Raw genomic sequence first — 22911 nt, 5'->3', positions numbered from 1 at the left:
AGGCTTCATTTTAATAGCTGTTCCCTTGAGGGAGTTGTCAGAGTGCTGGACAACTCTCATCTGCTTTTCTGTTGGGGGTTTGTTCCCCAGAAATTTTTAATGACATAATCTTTTCTTGAAAGGCAGATACTGATATTCATGAACATAGTTTGCCTTGAAATGTAATTGAAATCCTGTCTTTTATCCTGTTTGACCACTTTTTTGGTACTTCTATCTGCATATAATGAAAGTAAATTTCACCTGGAATATGTCTACAATGTCTACCAACAATTTTTACTCAAAAATCTAATAGTACTTTAAGTCATCATTCGGGTGTAAGACAGTGTTTTTCCCTTTGTATCCATTTTCACATGTGTGGATTGGTGGAAAAATTCAGTAAACTTAATTATGGTATTTTATATTAATTGAAGAAAATACTATGAAGAGAAGAAAAATGAAGTGGAATGACTTTAGGTCATAAATGTGGATATAAGTTGCTTACATTGCTGGTCCCCTAATATGGAATGTGTTCATAAACTGCATGGTTATCTAGTCTTTGAAGTGACTGGAAATAATTGTCAATATAACAGGGAAGACTGGAATGATTTTTAGACTAAGATATGACAGGAAAGAGTTGGAAAAGGTAGAAGGAGTTCAGCTGGACTCTTTTATTTATGCTTCAGAAAATTACTATAAAAATAACCAGTAATCACTCCAAGACCACTGTTAGATTTGAGGTCTTATAATGCACCTCTCTGGTTACTCTTGATTCATAAACTCACCAATTTTGGTGAACATAGAACACATACCATGCTCCTCTTGATGTAAATTTGTAAAGGAAGCTGAAATCTTGAAAGCTTTATATCCTAATTTTCAATATACTTTATATTCTACATATCTTTGTGATTGGAGAAAGAAATAGTAGCATAAAATATACAACTCAGGCAGATAGCCTTTAGAGGTATTGGAGAAAAAAACTTAAATGAACTGTGGAATGGAAATGCATGTCTCCAAAAATGCACCATTTACTGAAAACATCTATTGTTAAAGTTTTATATCACCCTATTTCTGCATATTTCTGTGTATCTCTATATTTATGTTCAGATGGGTTATTTTCAATAAGCTAGGCTAGCATTGGCAGACTCATCTATCATTTCTGTTTCTTTCCTTGATCACAGGTGTAATCCAAGGCTAGTGGTTTTCTGTATAAGTGCATGATGATATCTTGATTACTTTCTCTGTCAGAAGTTAAAATAAAGTCTTAATCTATCTTAATCTTAATATGGAAAACTTCATAGTGTTTGAAGAGAAATCTTGGTGAAATATTTACATGTGAAGTTAAGTATTCAGTTCTAATCTCATCTTTTGTTGTTTTGCTATTTTTCTGTCTTTTGAAATATTACTGTCGAAAATATATACCTATAGAAGAGTTCCTGGTATGTGGCATGTTGACAGAACTGTAGAAGTAATACAGGTCATGTTTAGGCTGCCTTTCTGCAGGAAAACTGTCAGTGCTCACTAATAATCAGTTAAGGTTGGTACATGTGCAGGTTCTCAATGGCAATTTTTACCTACCAAGAAAGATGTGATTAGAAATAACTGGCAAATTAAATTATAACTCAGACAACTATGCCTTTTTCATTTGATGCTTTCTTGTAAATGCATACATGCAAATAGGAAAATTAGATCTCAAATTAGAATTCATGTTGCTGTCATACCAGATCTTACGTGTTGATTTTTGTTGATGGTTTTTTGGGGTTCTTTTGTTTCGGTTTTTTTCAGTCCTCTTTTAGACATAGAAGAGTTTGCTTCTGGGGTGTTTATTCGTGGTTTGTCTCTCTGACTTTAAGTACTCAATAGTTAAGATATTCTGTAATATAAGTAGATTGTCTGTCCATGCACAATGTTTGGCCAACTGTGCTTAAAAATTCAGCACTCTTTACCCTTGGAAATTTGAAAAAAAACCTGCTGTAGCTTTTTTTTTTCTTGCAATCTATCTTATGTGGTTTACAGTTCTAACAAACACAGTACTTTTCTGGTAATATTTCTCTGTGAATGACTGAATGCAACTGATATATAAATACTTAGTTCTTTAAAAATATTACCCTGAATCTCCAGCCTAACACTGACATGATGGCCTGTATGGGGGCATTGTTCAAATAGTTTAAGAGCAAACACATTTGTTTGGATGTGACCCATAGATGTTCAGCAGGCCCAAAGAGGCTCCCACAGCAGGAGGAAAGTACTCAATTTCCAGAAGCTTAGTACACCAGATTTATCTGTAAGTAGCAGAAATGCCTGTCTAGGGGAGAAGTCTACCTGAAATCACCACTCAGACAGGGGAGGATTAGATTTCATGTGCTCAGTTGTAACTGACAAAATTTATCCTCTTTCATGTGCTGAAAAAACAAGGAATCAAGAGGCGAACTTTGTAGCACAACTAATGAAATGCAGCCTGTATTTTTCAGCAGCTCCACATGGCTAGACAATTCAGATATGCACTGGAAAACCACAGGAGGACTGGTGAGCAGTCAAAGATTTTACTTCTTTCTAGCACTTTTGAGGCAGGAGGTTAGAAGGTGCTATTTATATTATACATGAAGAAAGTTAAAGAGATTGGCCTGGTCATTACTGATGAGTCTAGCTTAAAAAGCAAGCTGGAGGAAATGCATGCAGTAGTGAGGGACAATTTGCTTCACAGTAGAAAGGATGGATTACAATTTGTCCCTTGTGTACTTCTACAGGTGTAAAGTCCTGTTAATCACTATAAAAGCAATTTCTGAAATATCAGTGAAGTACAGAAGGGGAATCACTGATAATACAAAGACTTAATGTGTTTTTAAAGGTAGATTCTTAGGCTTGACAGCAGAAATTTCAGATCCGTGAGTCTTGAAATAGAGAGACAAGCATTAAGAACATTGAGAGGACCTAAAATCTGTAGTTATATCCCAATATGAATATCACGAGAAAGTTTAAACCAAACTAAAGAGAATGAGAAAGTTTTGTCTGTGGTTCACAGCTCATGTACAAAAGCCTTTTTTTTTACAGGCATCCAAATGCTGTTTTAAAGACACTCCAGCAGTTGTTTAATGCAGTTTCCTAGTATGAAATAATCTAATTTACATATAGATTAAGAATCTATTTATGGCATCTGTGACACAACAAACAAATGTGGGGATCACAAAATCTTTATTTGTATTTGTTCAGTGCTGTTTGATTTCCGTTTGCATTACAGTCCCATTAATGTTGCCACTTTAACATACAGCATATGTCAAACATTTCTTACCAAAAAGGCCTGACTTCATGAAAACCTTATCAATAGTCAAGTGTTAGCCTTAATTACTTAATCTAAATATACTTTAGACTTAAACAAATTGGGGCATCACATATTGCAATTCTACTGCTTATTGGAGAAATATCAGACATATGTTCTCTATTATAAAAGTAGTCACAGTGTCACAATATATAACTATATATAACAACATATAACACAATGTCACAATATATAACTATATATGTAAACTAGGAGGGCATTTAAATTGTAGGATTTTTTTTTAATATAAAGCAGAAAATACAAAGAAGGTTTCAGCTTTGAGATTGCTACATTTTCTAAAGTTTATTATCAACACTGAAAAATAAAGTTTTCAGATGTTAGGATAATTACCTTTGTATCCTGAAGACATTCTTTTAAGTAAAATGTTTCTGAAGACTCCATAAGAATGATGTATATGTGGTCACATATTCCCGTTGCTAGAGAATGAAAAGAAATTACTTGCAGGATTTGTTGATAATAATAATTTGATTTTAGTTGATGTTTTTTTTTCTTTTTTTAACCTCAACAGTTTGGTACATTTTTAAAATTTTATTTTATTGTTTCAAAGCAATATAATTGGTTTGTTGTATAGCTATTTTTTATTTGATTTCTTTACCTTATTATGCCACATGTTCCATATATTCTCTGTTGGCGATTCTATTCTGCATGCTTCATTTTTTTTTCTTCCATTTTATTTTCTATTAAATATATTCTGTTAATCCTATTGATGCGTGAAACTCTTAACCTTTGAACTGGTTGACTTCGAGATTTAATGGTGCAACTTAATATAGAATTAACATAGGTTTTTGTATTTAATAAGGAATTTCTAGGTAATCCATCAGGTGTGTGAACTTTTCTCGCTTCAACTGTGTGTATGGAAACATTTGTCCTCCTTTTTAATGTTTTTGGGGGTTTTTGGTTGTTTAAGATAAGCCCACTATTGCTATGTCCCTAAATTAAGAGAAGAAATTAGTATTTTGAAAGTGAACAAAAGTTTCTGAAATTTAGGAGAGTTTTCTCAACAGGGAGAATGAGGCTGATTTATACAGTCAGCCTACGTGATGGGGCATGGGCAAGTGTGCAGCAGTAACTAGAACAGAAGCAAGTTTGGAAACTAAACTGAATGAAAAACTTCATCTGAGAAGGCAACAGCTAAGACATTGGATTTGAATGTGCCAAAGCTATACTAAGACTGCAATCATGTAGCTAAGGGTCATATTACAATGCATCTATCTAAGAATACTGAAACAATACTGTGCAAGTGTTTTTGAATTGTCTGAAATGTGTGTTTCTATGAGGGTTTATTTATTTATGTGGTAAACAGCATACTTTACAAGACTAAACTATTTTTGGGGTTTTTTTTTCTTTTTTATAAATTCTAGAAATGTATAGTTTTTCCAAGTTCTTTTGCTTAGAAGATACCATTTGCCTATCTCCTTTCTTCAATTTATTAGGAAATGCAATGGCTTTGTGTTGTTTTTCTGCCTGCTTGGAACCAAAAGTAAAATCTTTTTCATTAATTCAATAGAGCATTTAATTCACTTTCTACTAACATTCAGCCAAAAGAAAGCATGGAGGATCTAACAAATGACACCAGCTTTTCAATTCCACAAGGGAGGACCAAGCAGGTTCAAACTGAAGAAAAGTTAGGGAAAAGCATCCATCTATCCCTAACATATTTAGACAGGGAGATCTAGAGCATGAAGAATATGTAAGTTCCTTAGAGTGATGACTAGCTGTCATCATAGTGATGTGAAAAGAAGCAGAAGAGTACTTTAGAAGATTTATGCAGCAATTTAGTTTAAACTCTGATAATCTGGATTGAGCAGACTCCATTTCCTAAGAGAAACTAAAAGTGTGTAGAAGAGAGAAAAACAAAAAGAAAATTAAGGAAGGGGAAACTCCCCTGCCCAAACTCAGAAAAAAAACCCATGCCCAAAACACATTCCTCTTGTAAAACCATCAGCTGGACTTTTTTTCATAGAAAGGGAGGTAAAGGTACTTTTCATCTTTCAAATAACTCTGATTATGATACTTACTAGGTGATGTATTGCTCTCCACAATAGTTTTCAACAGTAATCATTTTAAGTCTCTGAAATTAAGGAAGTACTTTGTCTGATGATCATGCTTATGAAGTACTTAAAAAGAAAGTTGTTACAACACAAAACCTAACAATGTTATACTCTGGTCACCAGGAAAAATGCTCTTGCCAATGTATATACACATACCATGTCTTCTTCATTAGATGTACCCTATCACATTTCCTCCAGAAATATGCTTACTAGAGAATAAGGAGAGGAATGTTTAGTGATTTATGAATAAAATCAGAGGAAATCAGAAATACCAAAATGGAATCTTGATATTTTGCAAAAACACCTGTTCTTTAAGAAGGGGATGACTGGTTTACTATATGAAAGAGTTAAAAGAAACAGCTACACAAAATGCAGACAGTGCTGAGAAGTGGATTGCTTCTTACCACCACAATGCATCAGTTTGGACCTGGCTTGTTTAATATTTCACATGAAAAATCCTCGGAGACTGACTTGAGAGACACAGCATTTTTGGAGTAAACCAACAGCTTCAGAAGCAGAGAGTCACTGCTCCAGATGGTATATACACAGAAGTGTATATAGCTTAACTGTGCAGTGACTGAGCCGACAATATAGAAAGATACTCTAAGCAGCTGAATGGCTCAAATGTTTGTTAAGCTGAAATTGTAACTGTGCACTGATTTCACTAAATCATGCAGAATTGTTGAGGTTGGAAGGGACCTCTGGAGGCCACCTGCTGCTCAAGCAGGGCTACATAAGGTCAGTTGTCCAGGACCACATCCAGATGGCTTGTGAAGATCTCCAAGGATGAAGACTGCACAAGTGCTCTGAGCAGTGTGTGCCAGTGTTCAGCCACCCTCATAGTAAAACAAGTGGATTTTCCATCTGATTCCATTCATGTTAAGATGGAATCTCCTGTGTTTCAGCTTATGTCCATTTGCCTCTTGTTCTCTTTTAATTATTAATTTAGCTATATATTTAATCTTTAAATGTTATAAATGTTCCCTGGGAGATTTTAAACCAGTCATGTCTTTACATCAATATGCAACAACTTGTTGTTCAGAAATAATTAAAAAATGGGACTTAGAATACCATGAAATAATGAAACATACCCAGTATGTTGTCTACAAAAAAACCCAAAAACAAAAAAACCAAACATCTTTCACTCAGTTCTTAATTTCAATTGTAGATGTCAAAAATGTAATTAATTAAAGAAATTTGGGAACATGCTATATTCAGACTTGCAAAAGTTTGCACATTTGGTTTTATATGGAAGAACCTGTAAAGAAAGCAAAGTATTGATGGAAAGAAAGGCAACGAAGATATAGATATAACTCTCTCTATATATATATAAAATACATATAAAAGAATGTAAAAATACACATATTGGTCTATGCTGCTAACTACATCTCTTAACATGTCTAGTTCTAAATGTAGAATCTTTATATAACAACCAGGGTGAAGAGGTTTTCAACAGCAGTGAGCTTCTATAATTCTTTCTATTGATTGTTTAGTTAAAAGAGATAATGAGAGAATTTTTAAACATGTTGAATCATTGGGTGGATCCAAATCTGTTTCAGGGAAAATGTGTTATTCAGATGGCTAATACTGTGTGTACCAGACAAAATAATTGGGGGTGTTTTTCTTGGTTTTTTTTTTTTGTTTGTTTGTTTGATTTTGTTTGGTTGGTTTGGTTTTTTGGTGTTTTGTTTGTTTGTTTGTTTTGGGTTTTTTTTGAATGCAATACTTTTACATTTGGCCAAGCATCAGCAACTGTTAATTTCTAGTTTACCTGTGTTATAACTTGTATCATAAAATAATACCTACAGACTGAAATTTTCTGCTTCCCCTTTTCCTTTACTAGAGGAAACTGGATTTTCCTTTGGCCAAATATGATCATTATATTTAGATTCCTAGTGTGAAGCACTTGTCAACTTCTTATCCTCAATAATAAAGTCAGTGATGGTATGTAAAGTGCCTTGGTTTGAAAAGACAGGTGTCTGCTAAGTAAGGTGGGAGCCTCTCTTGAAATGGAAAATGTAAACCTTCTCCCTTCGAATTATTATAATTTTGAAATTAAGGGGCTCTCAGGCAAAGATATGGTAGGAGGATTAACAGTTGTTTGTCAGGAAAAATAAAAATAAAAATGCAGTAATACAAATCAGCACTGAGAGTCAGAATACAAATCGACAACCTGTGGGTCAGGGTGTTGGTAGCAGTCTGATTAAAGGGTGCCTGCTGTTCTCCTGGAGGCACAGGTGTGGTTCTGTTGAAGCAGTGATCCTCTAGTAGGGTGTAGTTTTCCTCAGTTTTCCTCTGAAGGTGGTGCAGATGGTCCTGTTCATTCTCTGGGAATCCAGTAGGAAAAGGCTGGCTATGGTGCTCCAAATCCCAGATTATATCCAGGAAAATGCTTGGCTCCTCCCCCTGGGTGGAGCATATCACAATGGGATGATGTAATTTTATCAGTCATGCAGTGACAGTCACTGGCCCATTAACAGAAGATAACTGCCCCACCTCTAACAGTTGGCAATAGAATACACACCCCCAGCCACATCTTGCATTTGCCACCTAGGAGATATAGTTAGCAGATTAAGATGTAAAATAGAAAAAATGTCATTTCTTTATTGCCATGTAAATATGAGGAGTTTTACAAATCACTTAAGATTTGATAAAAAATTGAGTCAGGCTAGAAAGACAAAAAGAAAGAAAAAGATGTCCAAACATAGAAAGTTTATTCAGTAAATTGAAATTGAAGATTGAAAATTGGAAACTTTGAATTTAATCTATGTCAAAAGGTATCTTTTAGCTTCTTTTTTTTTCAAGACAAGTTTTATGAAATATTTATCTTAGAAATTGATTATTTGCATATTCTGATTCTTGTTCACTCCAATCTTCTGATGTAATTACTGCTTAAGAAGACTAAGTTAAAAATGCAGTATTATATATTTGGGAGTCTTTATTCTCATGTATTACACTCAGGAAAGGCTGACATACATTTTCAGCAACAGCCACTTGATGTACTATGCAAACAAATACTTCATGTGACCTTTCAGAGAAAAAATATTCCATAATTGCTATAGTCATCCAATTAAAAACAAACAAAAATCAACAACCAAAAGATCAAATTCTTTACATACCTTTCACATTCCTCAATGACAAGCTAAAATCCTGTCCATGTTGCTTGTAAGATGATAAGTCAGTCTCAGACACCTCCAGCTTGCAACTGAATGGAGTATGAGGTGCTGTAAAAAGAATACCACTATTGCAATAAAAGACCTCATATATGAAACATTAAATATGAATCAAATTATTTTATACTCACAAGCTAAAAATCCTGTGTTTCTAAGCTTTAGTTAATTCAGTTACCAAGATGTTCTGAAAACCCAAAAGAGCTTAAGTCCAGGATTTACATGTCTAAAGTGGTTCATGATTATTCCAGGATAAAATAGTAAATATCTGCCACAATCATTTTTTCAAGTCCCTACAAAGGAATTCCATCCTTAACCAGAAGGAGAAACAAGAGTCATTAGGGAGTTTGAGGGTGAGTTTACAAACCTGTTCATGCTAAGCAAATTTTTTTGCACAGTTGAATTTATGATTCAGTACACAAAGTAGTCAAGAACATAACAGCATAACTATCCACAAGGAACCTCACGCCATGTGTCATTCAGAGAAACAATCAGAGATGTTGGTTAGGTGTTATACAGATAAAAATGCTTGGGGATTTGTGGTGGTTTGGTTTTATTGATTGGAGGATGATCCTGATGTTGCCACAATTCCCCAAGTAAATTAAATCATCTAGACCAAAATGAGACTTTGAACCAAAAAAGTTCACTCTGCATTTTTTCAGAGAGTGAATGCTATGCTTTTCACTGATTAATAAGCTGAGTTGAATATCTACAAGAAACTAAAAAATAAATTTTAGGTAAATCTCTGAAGTTTTAATTTGTACTTGGACTGCGTGAGCAGTGTATATGACAAAGGAGGAATCAAAAATCCTAATTATTTTACATGATTTATATAATTGTGAAGGGAAAACCATAATGAAATCAAGGTGCTGTGCCTCATCAGAATTGTGACCTGATTTCAAATATCTCCTCTGATTGTCTTGTACTTTGCCTTTTTGTTGAAAGATTTAACTTTCTGAAGTGCGTGGCTACATCTAAAGGACTCTTGAGTTAAGGCAGAGGAGAAGAAGCTACGGAACGCAAATAATGTTTGCATGTTCAGCAATTAAGTAGTGCAAGACTAAATACGCATAGTTAAAATTTTTTGAAAAGTCATCTAATATTGCACCAATTTTATATAGCTATATAACAAAAGAAATTGCTGTGCATATTTTTTCATATCAAAGGTAGAACCCTGTGTAGATTCTACCAGGTAGACCCTGGTAGAATCCTTGACTTCATTGTTTTCCTGGATCTAATTAACCCATAAGTATTAACACCAACATTAAAATATGTGATAACAAAATGCACAGCAAAATAAAGTGTGTCCTTTTTGCACTGATTGATCTAAAAAAAGAACTTTGTCCATCATGTAGCCACAATATACTCTTAGCTGGAACAGCAACCAATTTAACAACAGGGTGAAGGTTTTTCACTTTTCCTAGGTAATGAAAGTTTTAAAATTCCTATTATCGAAGCTCATTTTGTTGTTAAAAATACAGGACAGCAAAAACACAAGGGAAAAAGAAAATAAGACAATCATTCTGCAAGACTAGAAAAAAAAACTGGATGAGAATTTGTTTTACAAATATTTAGAAATATTTTTCTTTCTTTCAATCTGAGCGTTCACATGTCTGTAAGACAGCTGCATACTCTTAAGTGTGTTTGTATATAAATGCCATAAACACAGAAATTTCAAAAATATTTTATGAAAACTTAGTCAATACCTCACTTCAGATGTTTTTGCATGGTCTTCAAAATAGGCTGAAGTTATAAGAGCTATGTTATGTTATTCATTTTCATGACCAAACTGGTCTTCCTCAAGTCAACTAAGTTCTTTGCTGGTTACATGTACAGTTAAAAACTAATATATGTCCCCAGATTATTTAATTTTCCATTCAGCCATCTTTTATCATATTTTTTATTAACTCGGTGTTCATATTTTTCTTTTTATTTTACAGAAATAAAAATAATTGTTAGATTAAAAAACATAGTAAGCCTCTGTGAATTAATTCATCATACACTGTAACTTTTACAAAAGTATTGTGCCTAACTGTAGTGCCAGAGAGGAATTTAGTGGAATAACGATTTAGATATAATTGGCAGTTAGCTCAACATACTTGTTTCTTCCAGTATAATATGCACTGAATACCATGGTAGAGGTTTATTTAGTTTTATGCTGGGTTTTTTACCATATCTGTGAGAAAGAGAGAGTACAATAAGTTTCCTTTCCTTGTAAAGTCTCCCAGCTTCAGAAACTGAGTGCCATTAACAGTGATAGGAGAAACCTTCAAGAAAAACATTGCCACTTGAAGCTAATGAATGCACCTACTCATTTAGGATGTTTTGCTCACAACTTAGAAGCTCTCATTTATTGTCTTTTTTTTCATTATACCTTGGTCTTATTTCAAATGAATTTCAAACAATCACATCTCGAAGAAATTTTTGAATATCCTGTTGTTCTCTCTAACATCATGACCAGATGTAGCACTGCATGCTTTCCCAAGAAACTTTTAAGCATTGTCTGTGACACAGTCTGAGCCCTAAATACACAGGCCCAGGTAATGCTATTAATACATGCATGTATATACATGGTTTGTATTCACAAGCTTTGACATTTTTACTGGTCTAGCTGTATACTCTTGTAGCCATGTGATTTCCTAATGATATAAAATTTCTCACTCATATTGATCCTACCTCCTACTGCCCTTCATTACATCCTTGGAGATCACTGTGCTCCTCTTAGAATACATTAGTCATTCATTACTAACGCCATAAAAGCCCTGGAGTCCTAGAAAAGAAGAGTCTTTCCTTTTACCTTTCTGCTCTCTCACTATTAATAGATAACTCCCAGCTGCTATTTCATTTTTCTTCTGTCATGAAAGCTGTAACTACATTATTAAAATGGCATGCAGCTCTAAAACTACTATCAATTACACTAATTAAGGTCAAATAGAATTGAACACTGCTCATTGTGGAAAACAATGAAAGCAATGTAAACCTCTATTAATTTATTTTACATCATATGTACATATGACAGTTTCTACACATATAATTATTAATTATTTTTAGGTAGTCTCTTATAATGACTTCTCTAGGATCTATTTTGCTCTTTTTCATCTGAGAACAAAACACCCAGATGGAAATCTTTATTTTTCTTTTAACTGTGTAAGTAGAAATTACCTCTTTTTTTTAGAAAAACTATTTTCTTGGGTTTTGTTTGTGTAAAGAAAGATCATTATGAATTTTCAACATTTGCCATCCCTGCAGCTACAAGGAGGATAACAAGTCAAGGAGGACTTGACATATCTGTAAGACATATTTTCTAACTAGGTCTAAAATCTAGTTTTACAATGGAAAATGTATGTTTCCTCTCAGAAGCTGTCCCTCAGTACTGTCTATCTGAAAGACAGACTGTAGGAAATTACACTTAGTGGAAAATAATATACATATTCTAAGAGACTTTTTGAAGGAAATGAATGTTCTGATTTCTATCATGCAGATTATTTTCATTCTGGATGAGAAAGAAGCTGCTTAAATTTGGCTAAAGGAATTAAAAATAAAAAAAAAAAACCAAACAAAAAAAAACCCACCTAACAATCTTAGTTTAAATATTTCAAATTATTTCTTTAAAAATGATGGCATTTTCATCTCTTTACTGAGAAATCCTATCTAAGCCATAATTTCTCTCCTCATCTGCATGCAGTCATCTTTGAGTAAACAGTCATTCTGCTTAACCAGCAGGGGATTGCAAGGAAGATATTTTTCACTTTAAAGGATACTCAGAACCAGAACGTTTCCCCTCTTGGTATCAGCAGTGCTCAGTCCTGACCATCATAGTGAATTGCTGTTTTCCTGTGTGTCTGTGAGTAGGGTTCTTGAAGGCAGCTGAAAAAAATTATTCATCATGGAAAGTTACTGTGCACAAAAAATATCATCCTTGAACACAATAATCTTGAATGAACAGTTCTTTAAATACAAAGCATGGCTAGGTCCAAGTACAAAACAGTGTTTCACAATGGAAAATAAGAAATACCAAGTAGGACTCCCTTCTTTTTAAGCTTTTGAAGCACAATCATTGCCTCTTTATGAGTGTTTCTGACTAGTGCTTCAAGGTATTGAATAATGCAAACAGAAGGAGAATGAAGGTGAGGGGTTTAAAAGAGCTGCTTGAGAGAATGAAGGATCATAGGCAGCAGCAATGACTCATTGTAACACAAAATGCTCTGTGGTTAAATTATTCAGATTAGACGGGTGTTATAATTAAAAGTAGTTACCATTCCTCCCTGATAACATCCCAAAGAACTTTTCTTAATGAACAGGATAATTTCATTAATGTATTTTTAGTGATTAAAAATTTAGAAATGTCTTCTTCTAAATTTCTTCTAAATGACCCCAAATTAACCTACAGAGACATTTCACTCAGATGTTTTGGTACACAGTGAAAGTTTCAAATGAAGTTTTGTCACAGCTTCATTTAATCTATAAAGACGCTACTGAATTTCATCAAATAAAAGCTGCACTACTTCAAATCTGCTGGGGATTCAGCCTCACCTAACTTGAAGGCAATAACTCACATTTTGTTATTGATTATGTGTTCCCTATCACACTGAGGCAAAGCTAAATAAAAAGGTTGAGAATTTTTATACTAGTATATATTTTTATACCAGTATACTGGTGTATTTTATACTAGTTTTATAGATTTAGGAGCAGGCCTTCATTTGGTAGACCTTCTTTCTAACTTTTTTTCACCAGCATCCCACTCTGCTGTGCACTGGTGCAGCTTCACCTTGAGTCCTGTGCGCAGGTTTGGGTACCACAGTGCAAAAAAGATGTTAAGGCATTAGAGAGCTTCTAAAGAGCTGTGAAGGTGGTGAAGGGTCTAGAAAGAAAGACACATGAAGAGTGTCTGAAGTCACTTGGTCAGTTCAGCCTGGAGGAGTCTGAGGGGAGACTCCATCATAGTCTAAACTACCTTGTGAGGGGAAGAGGGGCAGGCACTGATGTCTTCTCTGTGTTGCCCAGTGACCAGGACTGAGAGAATGGCTTGAAGTTGTGTTTAGGTTGGATATTAGAAAAAGGTTCTTCACCCATAGGGTGGCTGGCCATGGGAACAGGTTCCCCAGGGAAGTGGTCACAGCACCCTGACACCCTGAGAGAGTTTGAACATCTGGAGAATCCTCTCAGGCACATGGTGTGATTCTTGTGTGATTCTTGTGTGATTCTTGTGGCCAGTCTGTACGAGGTCAGGAGCTGGACATTGATGACTTGGATATTATATGATTCCATGATTCTCATGTAGTACTTGCTATTTTTGAAGTTGGACTAGGTGACCCACTGTGATCCTTTCCAGCCTTACTCTTTTGTGGTATTGTTAGTCTGTGATTCTCTGATTCTTATTCTATTCAGGTAATGTAGTCTTAAAATGATTTTTATGTAAAATGTGGTTTTAAAAATTCAAACTTCAATCACAGCTTAGGGATCACACAGCAACAGAAACAGTGACTGACGAAAAGATCCTAAGCATGGAGGCTGACCAAACGTCTGAAATGACATCTTGGAGTTTCTGAAATATGAAGTAAGTAAACATTTCAACCAGCTCACAAAACAGACTTAGAACTTACCTTCAGTTTTTGGTGAGTCCACAAAGGACATTTATTTCAGCCATCGAGTTCAGTTAATGTTAATAATTTCAAGCCAATTGAATACATACAGGGAAAAAACTCAAATATCCATCTTGTCAATAAGAATACTGATAAGTAACGTGAAAATTAATTTTAATTTTTTTGTAAGAGATATCATATCAACTTTGATGATTCATAAAAGTAATGGTTTTGATTGGTTTATGTTATGATTGCTTTTTTTTTTTTGTCCCAGGGGGCTTCTTTTGGCCTTTACATATCTAACAGTAGCAAACAAATTGACAGAGGAAACTCTAATCACAAGTCTCATTTGTATGCACAGTGATAATATACAGTCTATTTAAAGGCTGTTGTTGGACTTAGACAATTCACAGACTTTGTTCCTACCTTTTGCCACAGGGATGAATTACAGCCACACTGCAAATTTGATTGTGCAGAGAGAGCATGTGGGAGGAAAGCTGTGTAGCTAGAGGCTCAGAGTGCACCTTATTGAGACAAAACAGAAACAAAATTTTAAAAATATAAATAAAACATAAAATTGTTAAAAACTAAAAATCACATATGGGATGGGAAGAGGATACAGAGGTGAAAGAAACTCTGTACTAAAGCAATAGATTAATTGTTTAAAATAATATTTCCTGATATATTACTCTTTTAGACCTTTCATGGAAACAAAGAAATTATGGCAAGGAAATTGTAATAAAATATTCTCTCTTCTAAATAAAAATTAAGATAAACTGATTAAAGGAAACAATTTTATTGAAGGAAACAAAACTGGGTTTATCCATTCAAGACACAGAAAGCAAAAATAGGTATGAAGATTTAATATTAAGTCAAAGAAAGGTTGCAAAGGTCATACAGATTATTAATTTCAGAAAAGAAAAGGTAAAATAGGATTCAAACTTTATTAAGCAGATCCAAAGCAGATGAAGTGGAATATATGAGTCATTAACTTCAATAAGAAAACTCAGAATAGATAATATTTATATAATTCTGTAACTTAAAGTAAGGCAGAAAATAATCAAAAAAGGGACTAATTATTAACTGAATCCAAAGCAAGGTTATATCATAAGGTATACTTTAGAATAAATGTTGGGAATTTTTTAGATTAAAGCAAGGTCAATGTGGAAAACATGAGTCTATGTTTTGGTTTAGCAGTGGCAGGAGGGGAAAGCCTCTACCCATGAAGTCAGCACAGTCAAGCAGTGGTGCGTTTTGACATAATTTCAAGCAGCTCCTCAGTCATGCACTTTAAAGTGCATAGGAAGAAAACTTGTCATTTTGACATAGTTATCATGTCCTCAAAAAGCAGAAGTTTCACTGACTCAGCAATATATATAGAGGACTGTAAAAAATGTTTATGTCTAAGAAAAATATACTTTAGAGAGTTTATTGGGAGCTGCAGTGATGGCTTCTCCAAGAAGCTGCCAGAAGGTTCCTCCATGTCATGCAGAGCTTCAGTGGCTCCAAGATGGGCCTGCTGCTGGCCAAGGCTGGGACAATCAAACATGATGGGAATGTGATGACACATTTAGGAAGGCCAAAAAAAAAAGTTATTACTCAGGTATAATTTTGGCCAGAGAAAAGCAGGGTGAGAACACGTGAGAGGACCAGCTCTCCAGACACCAAGGCCAGTGGAGAAGGAGGGGGAGGAGGTGTTCCAGGTGTCAGAGCTGATGTTCCCCCATGGTCCCTGCTGCCATGGTGAAGCAGCTGTACCCTTGCAGCCCATGGAGGTCCATAGGGGGGGCAGAGATCCACCTGCAGCCATGGAGGACACCCACACCAGAGCAGCTGAATGTATGATGGAGGCTCTGAAACCCATGCTGGAACAGGCTTCTCTCAGGGACCTGCAGACCTGTGGAGAGAGGAGCCCATGCTGGAGCAGGTTTCTTGGTAGGACTTGTGAACCCATGGGTAATGAACACATTGCAGCAGTTTGTGAAGAACTGTTTCCCTCGGGATGGACTTGCACTGAGGAAGTTCATGTCTCCCACAGGAGGGATCCCATGCTGAAGCAGGGGAAGGTCTCCTCTGCAAAAACAGCCTGTGATGAACTGAACATAACCCCCATTCCTTGTCTCCCCGTGCCACTGGGAGAGGAGGTAGACCCCAAGAAGGAGGGACAGGTCAGGGGGAGGAATTTAAGATTTATTTTACTTCTTATTACCCTGCTCTGATTTTGTTAGTGATAAATTCATTTAATATCCCCAAGCTGAGTCTGTTTTGCCCATGACAGCAATTGGTGAGTGATCTCTCCCTGTCCTTACCTTGACCCATGATCCATTTTTTATATTTTTTCTCCTCTGTCAGTTTGTGGAGGGGAGTAATAGAATTGCCTTATTGGGTGCCTGGCATCCAGACAGGGTCAATTCACTAGACACAAACAAACAAAAAAATCTGCTTCCTGAAATTAAGAGAAATACAATAGAATTAATATAGAAGCAGTGGATTATATAATTTCATATAACCAAAGAAAGTGTTACAAATTCGCAAATGCAGGGAGATATTGTACTAACAGGTGCTAGTGTACACATATAATTCCTTGATGTGACTTTCAGAAAGAAGCAACAAGAGAGAAAAAACAGCAAAGGTCTAGCATAAGATGTAACTCCTACGTTTTCGTGTTCGTATTGCTCAGATTTTTCTTTTGAGAACATTGAATTTCAGTTTTATGAAGAATGAATCAACAAACATTCTGCTCTAGATATCTCAATGTCTACTTCAAAAAAGAAAATAATATTTGTTTCTCAAAATTAAATCTATTAAAATCTTAGCCTCATAATTGAAAAGCAAATACATTATGGAGAAGTCCCACCTCACAGAGCACATGTACTCTCACAATCTTGCTGATGAAAATAGCCATATATTTTTTATTTTCCTTCCTTGGTGTATTTTAGGTAATATTGAGACAATAAAACATTGTATTGATTACCATTCTTCCTGTGCTTCATCTACAAGTGCAAGATCTATATGCAATTTATGCTCCCACTCCATGGAATTACAATAACTGGGATTCTTTTACCTCACAGTTTAGTTTTTTTAAGTACACATCAAAAGAGAAAACAAGTAAAACATACATTCTTTGCAAAGCTGGTTTTTGGGTTTTTGTAAATTGCTGTTTGGTTGCCTGGCCTGAAAACCTTGGATGAGGAGAGTGCAGGTCTCCTGTCTCCAGAGTTTACCCTTCACTTCTCAGAAAGGAGAGTTCAACTACACTGGCATGTTGATGCTTCAGATACTAATGTTGACTATCTCAAAAAATATTAAACATTATTTAGAACAACTGTTGTATTTAGGCAGCTATACCTGTTCAGGGACACCTAGTTTAAAGCAAAATGAACTTATTCCTAGGCTCCAATGTTTGCATTGCATGCTCTGCATGGTTATAAAGTGAGATAAGATGCCTAACCCACGTGTAGATACCTGAACTTGTGAGTGCTAATTTAAAACTGAATCCCACATATATCAGAGATTTCTCATTTTAAATCAAGAAAGATTTAATCTAGTAGGCTAATTGAACATTCTTCTCAAAATTCAACTATTTTGTGCAGAATGGTTTGACCAGCTTTAATTACTAAACCTGTTCTAAAACCTAAGATGTTATCATTTTAATAGACTGTGCTTAATAAAGTAGTGGTTAATATTGTGTCTTGTAGATGGTTTTCAACCTACAGGAAACTGTGTGCTTTACTGAATAATAATTCAAATTGCATCTCAGTGTTGTAACATTCAAAACATCATCTGTGATGCAGATAATTATGATTTTGTCAAAAAGTCATAGAATCATAGAATTTTTGGGATTGGAAGGGACTTCACAGATCACCTAGCATGGGCAGGGACAACTTTCAACAGGTCACATTAATCAAACTATCCAAGCTGACTTTGAATTCTTCCAGCAACTGGGCATCCACAGAATCTCTGGGCAATGCGCTTCAGTGTCTCACCAAATCATAGAAAAGAATTTCTTCCTCATATGCAATCTAAGTCTACCACATTTTAGTTCAAAATTATTTTTTTTCTCCTATCACTACTACTGTATCCTGGAATTAGTTTTATCGAGCTGCATTGAATACTTGTATTAATAAAATTTTTTCTTATTTTCTTTTACTATCTTCAGAAACTCTACTTTAAAATATGCCTAAATACATTTTATGACATGCCTCATACACCATATATAACTTTGTATATTAATATTAATATAACAGCAATTCACATTAATAATGAATGATATGAATGTGAATAATAATATAAATAATATGAATATAAAAGCAATTTTTAAATGCATCTTTCCAGTCACCAGCAGAGACCTCTGACAGCAAGCTTTCTTTTCCACTTCTGTTTCTTAAACAGGATGAAGATAATGTCTTCAAGATTAAATTACTTCATATGTCAATGTCCTCAAGGTCTTCATCTTGTATTTAGTATTCTCTTAATAATCAACTCGGAAGATAAATAGCTTGCTTAGTATTCTCTTCAAAAATATTTTTTTCCTGTATTTTCCGTATACTTATTTTAATAACGTAATGACTGTAGCAGATATTGGTATACATGCTTTTGGAAATAACCTTTTTTGTGTATAAATAACAAAAATATAGTGCTTTATCTATTCAAATTTATCCTAACATTTAACACATCAGAAAGGTTGTTTGGTCAGTCAGCACAACACTGTACCTCAATCAGTCACCTCTGACTTTTTAGAGTGACATGGTTTTGTACACTGTCATGCTAGCTGCAGAAACAAGCTCTTCATTTCATACCGGTTCAAAATCTCCTGGTAAAACACCAAACACTGACATATTTATTCTGAATAATTTCCTCTTCGATAAGCTTTCAACTGAACAGCTGAAAAAGTTGTCATGTGAGGATGAAACTCAGGAACAAGCTGAATCCCAGTGCGAAGGAAGAAGGGTCGTACAGCTAGTAAATTATTATCTCGTGTGATGCATTTATGACATAATTTATGTCTTTTGTAGACAGTCATTAATATCCAGTACCGTTAGTATCCCTTGCAAATTGGAATTTGGCATGCCCAATGCTAGATAACTTCAAGAGGTGGATGCCTGCATTGTATTTTGTAGTGATCATGAGAGGTGCTCTCAGAGACCAGTATTTCAGACTTGAATCTACAAAAATTGTCTTTGTCTGCTGATTTAAATGTTAACAGAGCTTCCCTCACTACACTAGTGTCTGAAAATTCTGCTCCAAAATGGTCAATTATCTTACAGGTCAAGATGCTGAAATGAACATTAGTATTCCAACCACAATTTTCAGGAAGTTCTACTCATTCTTTTACCCCTGTGACCCTTAATTTGGGTAAACTATATTACACTGCTATCACACTTTCCAGCAGTGCTTTTGATCTTTCTATTTGGGGTTAAATTCACAGGTAATGTTATCAAAATGGAAATTTAAATTAAAAAAAAAATCTGTCAAGTTTGTATTTTATAATTCAGGTTATATTCCTGTGTGTGAAGTCATAATGAGTTTCTTCTCTACTGTTTGCCCTTACCAAATAATATTTCAACTTTGAAACTTTAAATGCCTTATCTAGGCATCAGTAATGAAGTCATTAATTATCAAAATATAATAGACTAATATTCAAAAGATATCCAAAGCAATTGTGGAAACTAGGTGCTAAGCAGGTGGTTTGCAACATGATCCTATTTTATGTAGAAAATTTGTGCAACTATGTTCTTATCAGTTTTGTCTTAGAATTTTTTTTCCCAGAGATTCAAAAGTTCTGAGATATAAAAGTTCTTCAGAGTTTTTGTATGAGTACCGTTCAGCTCTGGAATCAGATTTGTAAAATATTTCTCTGAAAGTTTCAGTTAGACAAAAATTGTAGCCATTTAACCAGGAGATGCTTGTGACCACCTTGTGTCCAGCTGAAGTATTGCAGTGATGTGATCATCAGAGAAGTAGAAAATATTTCCACATTTCAGTAGCTTTATTTGTGAAAATTTCTCTATTCAGTGTGAAAATTCAATCTTCACATTCATGTGTTCTTACTGAGAATGCTACCAATATGTGGCCCAGGTAGCTTTATTACATCATTCTAATCCATATAAAATTGCTTGGTTTTGGGGGTCTTTTTAAGTGTATTAAAGTAGACCCTCACACAGTAGACCCAAAATAAAGCCTACTTATGCTGACATAGAATATCACCTCCACATACACATACACAGAAAAGTTGAAAGTCTTTTCTCCTGACCCTTTTCACAGTTTAGCTTATGGAATGAACATGTAACTTTGTGACATAAATGTATTTTGACATTCTCTGATGAAAGACCAGCACTTCTGTTGTGACAATACTCTGACAAGTAGTATGCTGTTACAGTCGGCTCTATGAACCACTCACTCTGGGACTGTAATTTGTACTGAATCGTCTGCTCTGACATAACTGAGTTCAGGCTCATTTGTGCATTGGGCAGCTTGCCTCACCTTCACAGAAGTCTAAACTATCTCCAGTGGCCTTTATCCTTCTATCAGATGACCTTTTCTCTTTAGACCCTGCCCACCTCAACCTAGGCAGTGCTGATGTGAGCTAGGTCGCCAAACATGATCTTGTCCTCTGGAATTTCACATCTCAGAGTTGTGTTTTTTCCATTGTGTAAAATGCTGAGAGAATGGGCATGTGCCTCTAAGCCATGAATCTTGGCCTTGCTGCCCTGTTAACAAGTTACTGCCCATTAGCTGATCCATCACAACCATTCACACATGTACTGCTGCCCCACACTACTTAAAAAGAGTTCATCTCTTTTTCATTAAGATGGAAGTTACATAAATCAATTCTGCATTTCTTACAAGCCTGTAAGCTCTTGTGCACTGATTTATAATTATATGTGCAAAGGGTCTTGGTCAATGATAAATTTTAGGAAACTCAGAATTCCTTGCTCCTCTCTGAGGTTTCAGTGAGGAGACTCCAGAAGTGCCATCAAAGACTGCAAGCAGACAGGTAGCCAGGCCAAATAATTTCCTTTGAAATGGCTATCCCATGGGCAAACTGTCTCCATGTTAAATTATGCATTGTTTCAGTAAAGCTTCATTTTAATTTACTGGGTTTCATTGATGAAGAAAACGCTTTCACATCTATTCTTGCTAATCATTTCAGCTGTGAGTGAACCCCTTGAAAAGAGTTATTCCCTGTTATGTTTTTCTGTACTTTATCAATTTCACAAGGCACACACTGTTATTAAATGTCTGTGGTTGATCCATGCATATATATTGCAGCATTTTTTAACATAGAAATAAAGATATCTATTAGATTTTAGTAACATAAATGAGCATTCTTGATGAGTTTAAGTATAAAGCAAACTAAAATAGATCATTACCAAGAGAGGAAACCTATTAACCTATGTTTCTTTTAGGCAAATAAGCATTTCCTTTTCTATCAGTAAAACCTTTCATACTCTTTAAATTGAATCTGTTAAAGGTTATGCTGGGTTTTATGGCCTGGAAATTAAAGCATGAAAAACATGTGGATCTTAATGGAGATTCTTTCAAAACTCTAAAACTAAAGATTTCACTGTTGAATGTTCTTCTAATTCTTAACTTAGCAAATTTTACCTCAATATTTGGTTCAATTAATGCCTTAATTAAACCAAATTTATTGCGCTTGTTTGGGGATTTTTAAAAAAATTCCTACGGAGATATAAAATCATCTCTGCTATAAAGTTAAAAAAAAAATACCATGTTATAATTTTTAAGTTGAACATTGGTAAAAGTAATGACCATGCAAACAGAGCTGCCATCTTGTGGATAAAAATCTCCTAAGAGCTGGTAGCTCGTGTTGTCTGAATGCAGGAGGAAAAAAAATGTTTATAATAGTGATCAGGTCTACCTGACTTGGCATTCATCTCACGTACAGGATTATGAGAGCTGTAATTTTGAGTTTGCACAATCAATCTCTAAAAACTCATCACCTGACTGAGTTCTAATTTCCCCAAAAATCTTTAAACCTATCCTTTCCAATATTAATAATGTATAGGTTAAGCAACACTGAAAAGCCGTTTGTGTTTTTCAATTAGAGTTTGGTGCAGAACTATGTTTTGTAATATAAATAATTGGTTTAACCATTAAATTGATGTGACAGAAATAATTGTCAAGCAATTAGATGCAATAATGATTTCAGCTCATGGGAAATATATACTAATAAACCTGAGTTTCACTTTGCTTGAGGACTAAAATATCCCCTCCAGTTAGATTCTTCAACATTATTCATACATTGATTAATATTAGGTTATAGAAAGAAAAAACAGATACTTATTGAAAATCATTAGTCACTTCTCTTTCATTTTCTTGTTCTTTTTTTCTTTCTTTTTCCATGTGATTTGAACTTGAAACTAAAAAAATGTCAAGAAATATCACTGCCAATGGCACCTTTATTGTCTGTGCCAAGTGGGACAAGCCAATATTTTCAGATATGGAACTCATGGCACAGTGATAGGAGCGTATGAATTCTGTTCCTGGGTTTCACACACAGTCTGCTTTGAGCTCTTGCAACCTATGTTTATTTCATTGAAGAGATTTTTCTTTTAAAGACATGTCCTTACAGCTTTGTCTTTTTTTCTCTGCAATGACTTGTTATTATTGCATATTTAAAGAGTGTAATTTAAATAGTATAATATATTTTCATCATTTGTATTTCAAACTGGTTATAGTCCATGTGTGACAGCATATGGAAGGGTGCAAAATGCTGTGTGACTTGATTAGGATCATGGAACTACTTTGTTATCTACATCTCTAAACTTTGT

The 22911-nt window shown here is 34.7% G+C and overlaps 3 long non-coding RNA genes across 5 annotated transcripts in view; 1 reads left to right on the top strand and 2 right to left on the bottom strand.

Moving 5' to 3' along the window:
• Nucleotides 1–22911, top strand: part of LOC135300318 (uncharacterized) — a 243056-nt gene that overhangs the window by 169129 nt on the left and 51016 nt on the right. Inside the window, exon 4 of one of the 2 annotated variants that reach the window (XR_010362177.1) lies at nt 13988–14210. The exons of the other annotated variant lie outside the window; for it this stretch is intronic. This is a non-coding gene — a long non-coding RNA (uncharacterized LOC135300318). Of the gene's footprint in view, nt 1–13987; nt 14211–22911 lie in introns of those variants that run through there. 2 annotated transcript variants of the gene reach the window in all.
• Nucleotides 6983–10443, bottom strand: LOC135300316 (uncharacterized). The gene is made up of 2 exons (XR_010362174.1): nt 8484–10443; nt 6983–7770 (listed from the first exon to the last, which is right to left on the bottom strand). It is a non-coding gene; the product is annotated as an uncharacterized LOC135300316 (long non-coding RNA).
• Nucleotides 11589–22911, bottom strand: part of LOC135300319 (uncharacterized) — a 13558-nt gene continuing 2235 nt past the window's right edge. The window contains exons 2-5 of one of the 2 annotated variants that reach the window (XR_010362179.1): nt 16426–16562; nt 15917–16013; nt 14543–14640; nt 11589–12401 (exon numbers count right to left, since the gene is read on the bottom strand). This is a non-coding gene — a long non-coding RNA (uncharacterized LOC135300319). Of the gene's footprint in view, nt 12402–14542; nt 14641–14863; nt 16014–16425; nt 16563–22911 lie in introns of those variants that run through there. The other variant, XR_010362178.1, reaches the window with a different exon arrangement.

Source organism: Passer domesticus, chromosome 5 (assembly GCF_036417665.1).
Source record: "Passer domesticus isolate bPasDom1 chromosome 5, bPasDom1.hap1, whole genome shotgun sequence".
NCBI lineage: Eukaryota > Metazoa > Chordata > Aves > Passeriformes > Passeridae > Passer > Passer domesticus.
This window is presented reverse-complemented; position numbering and strand designations above follow the sequence as displayed.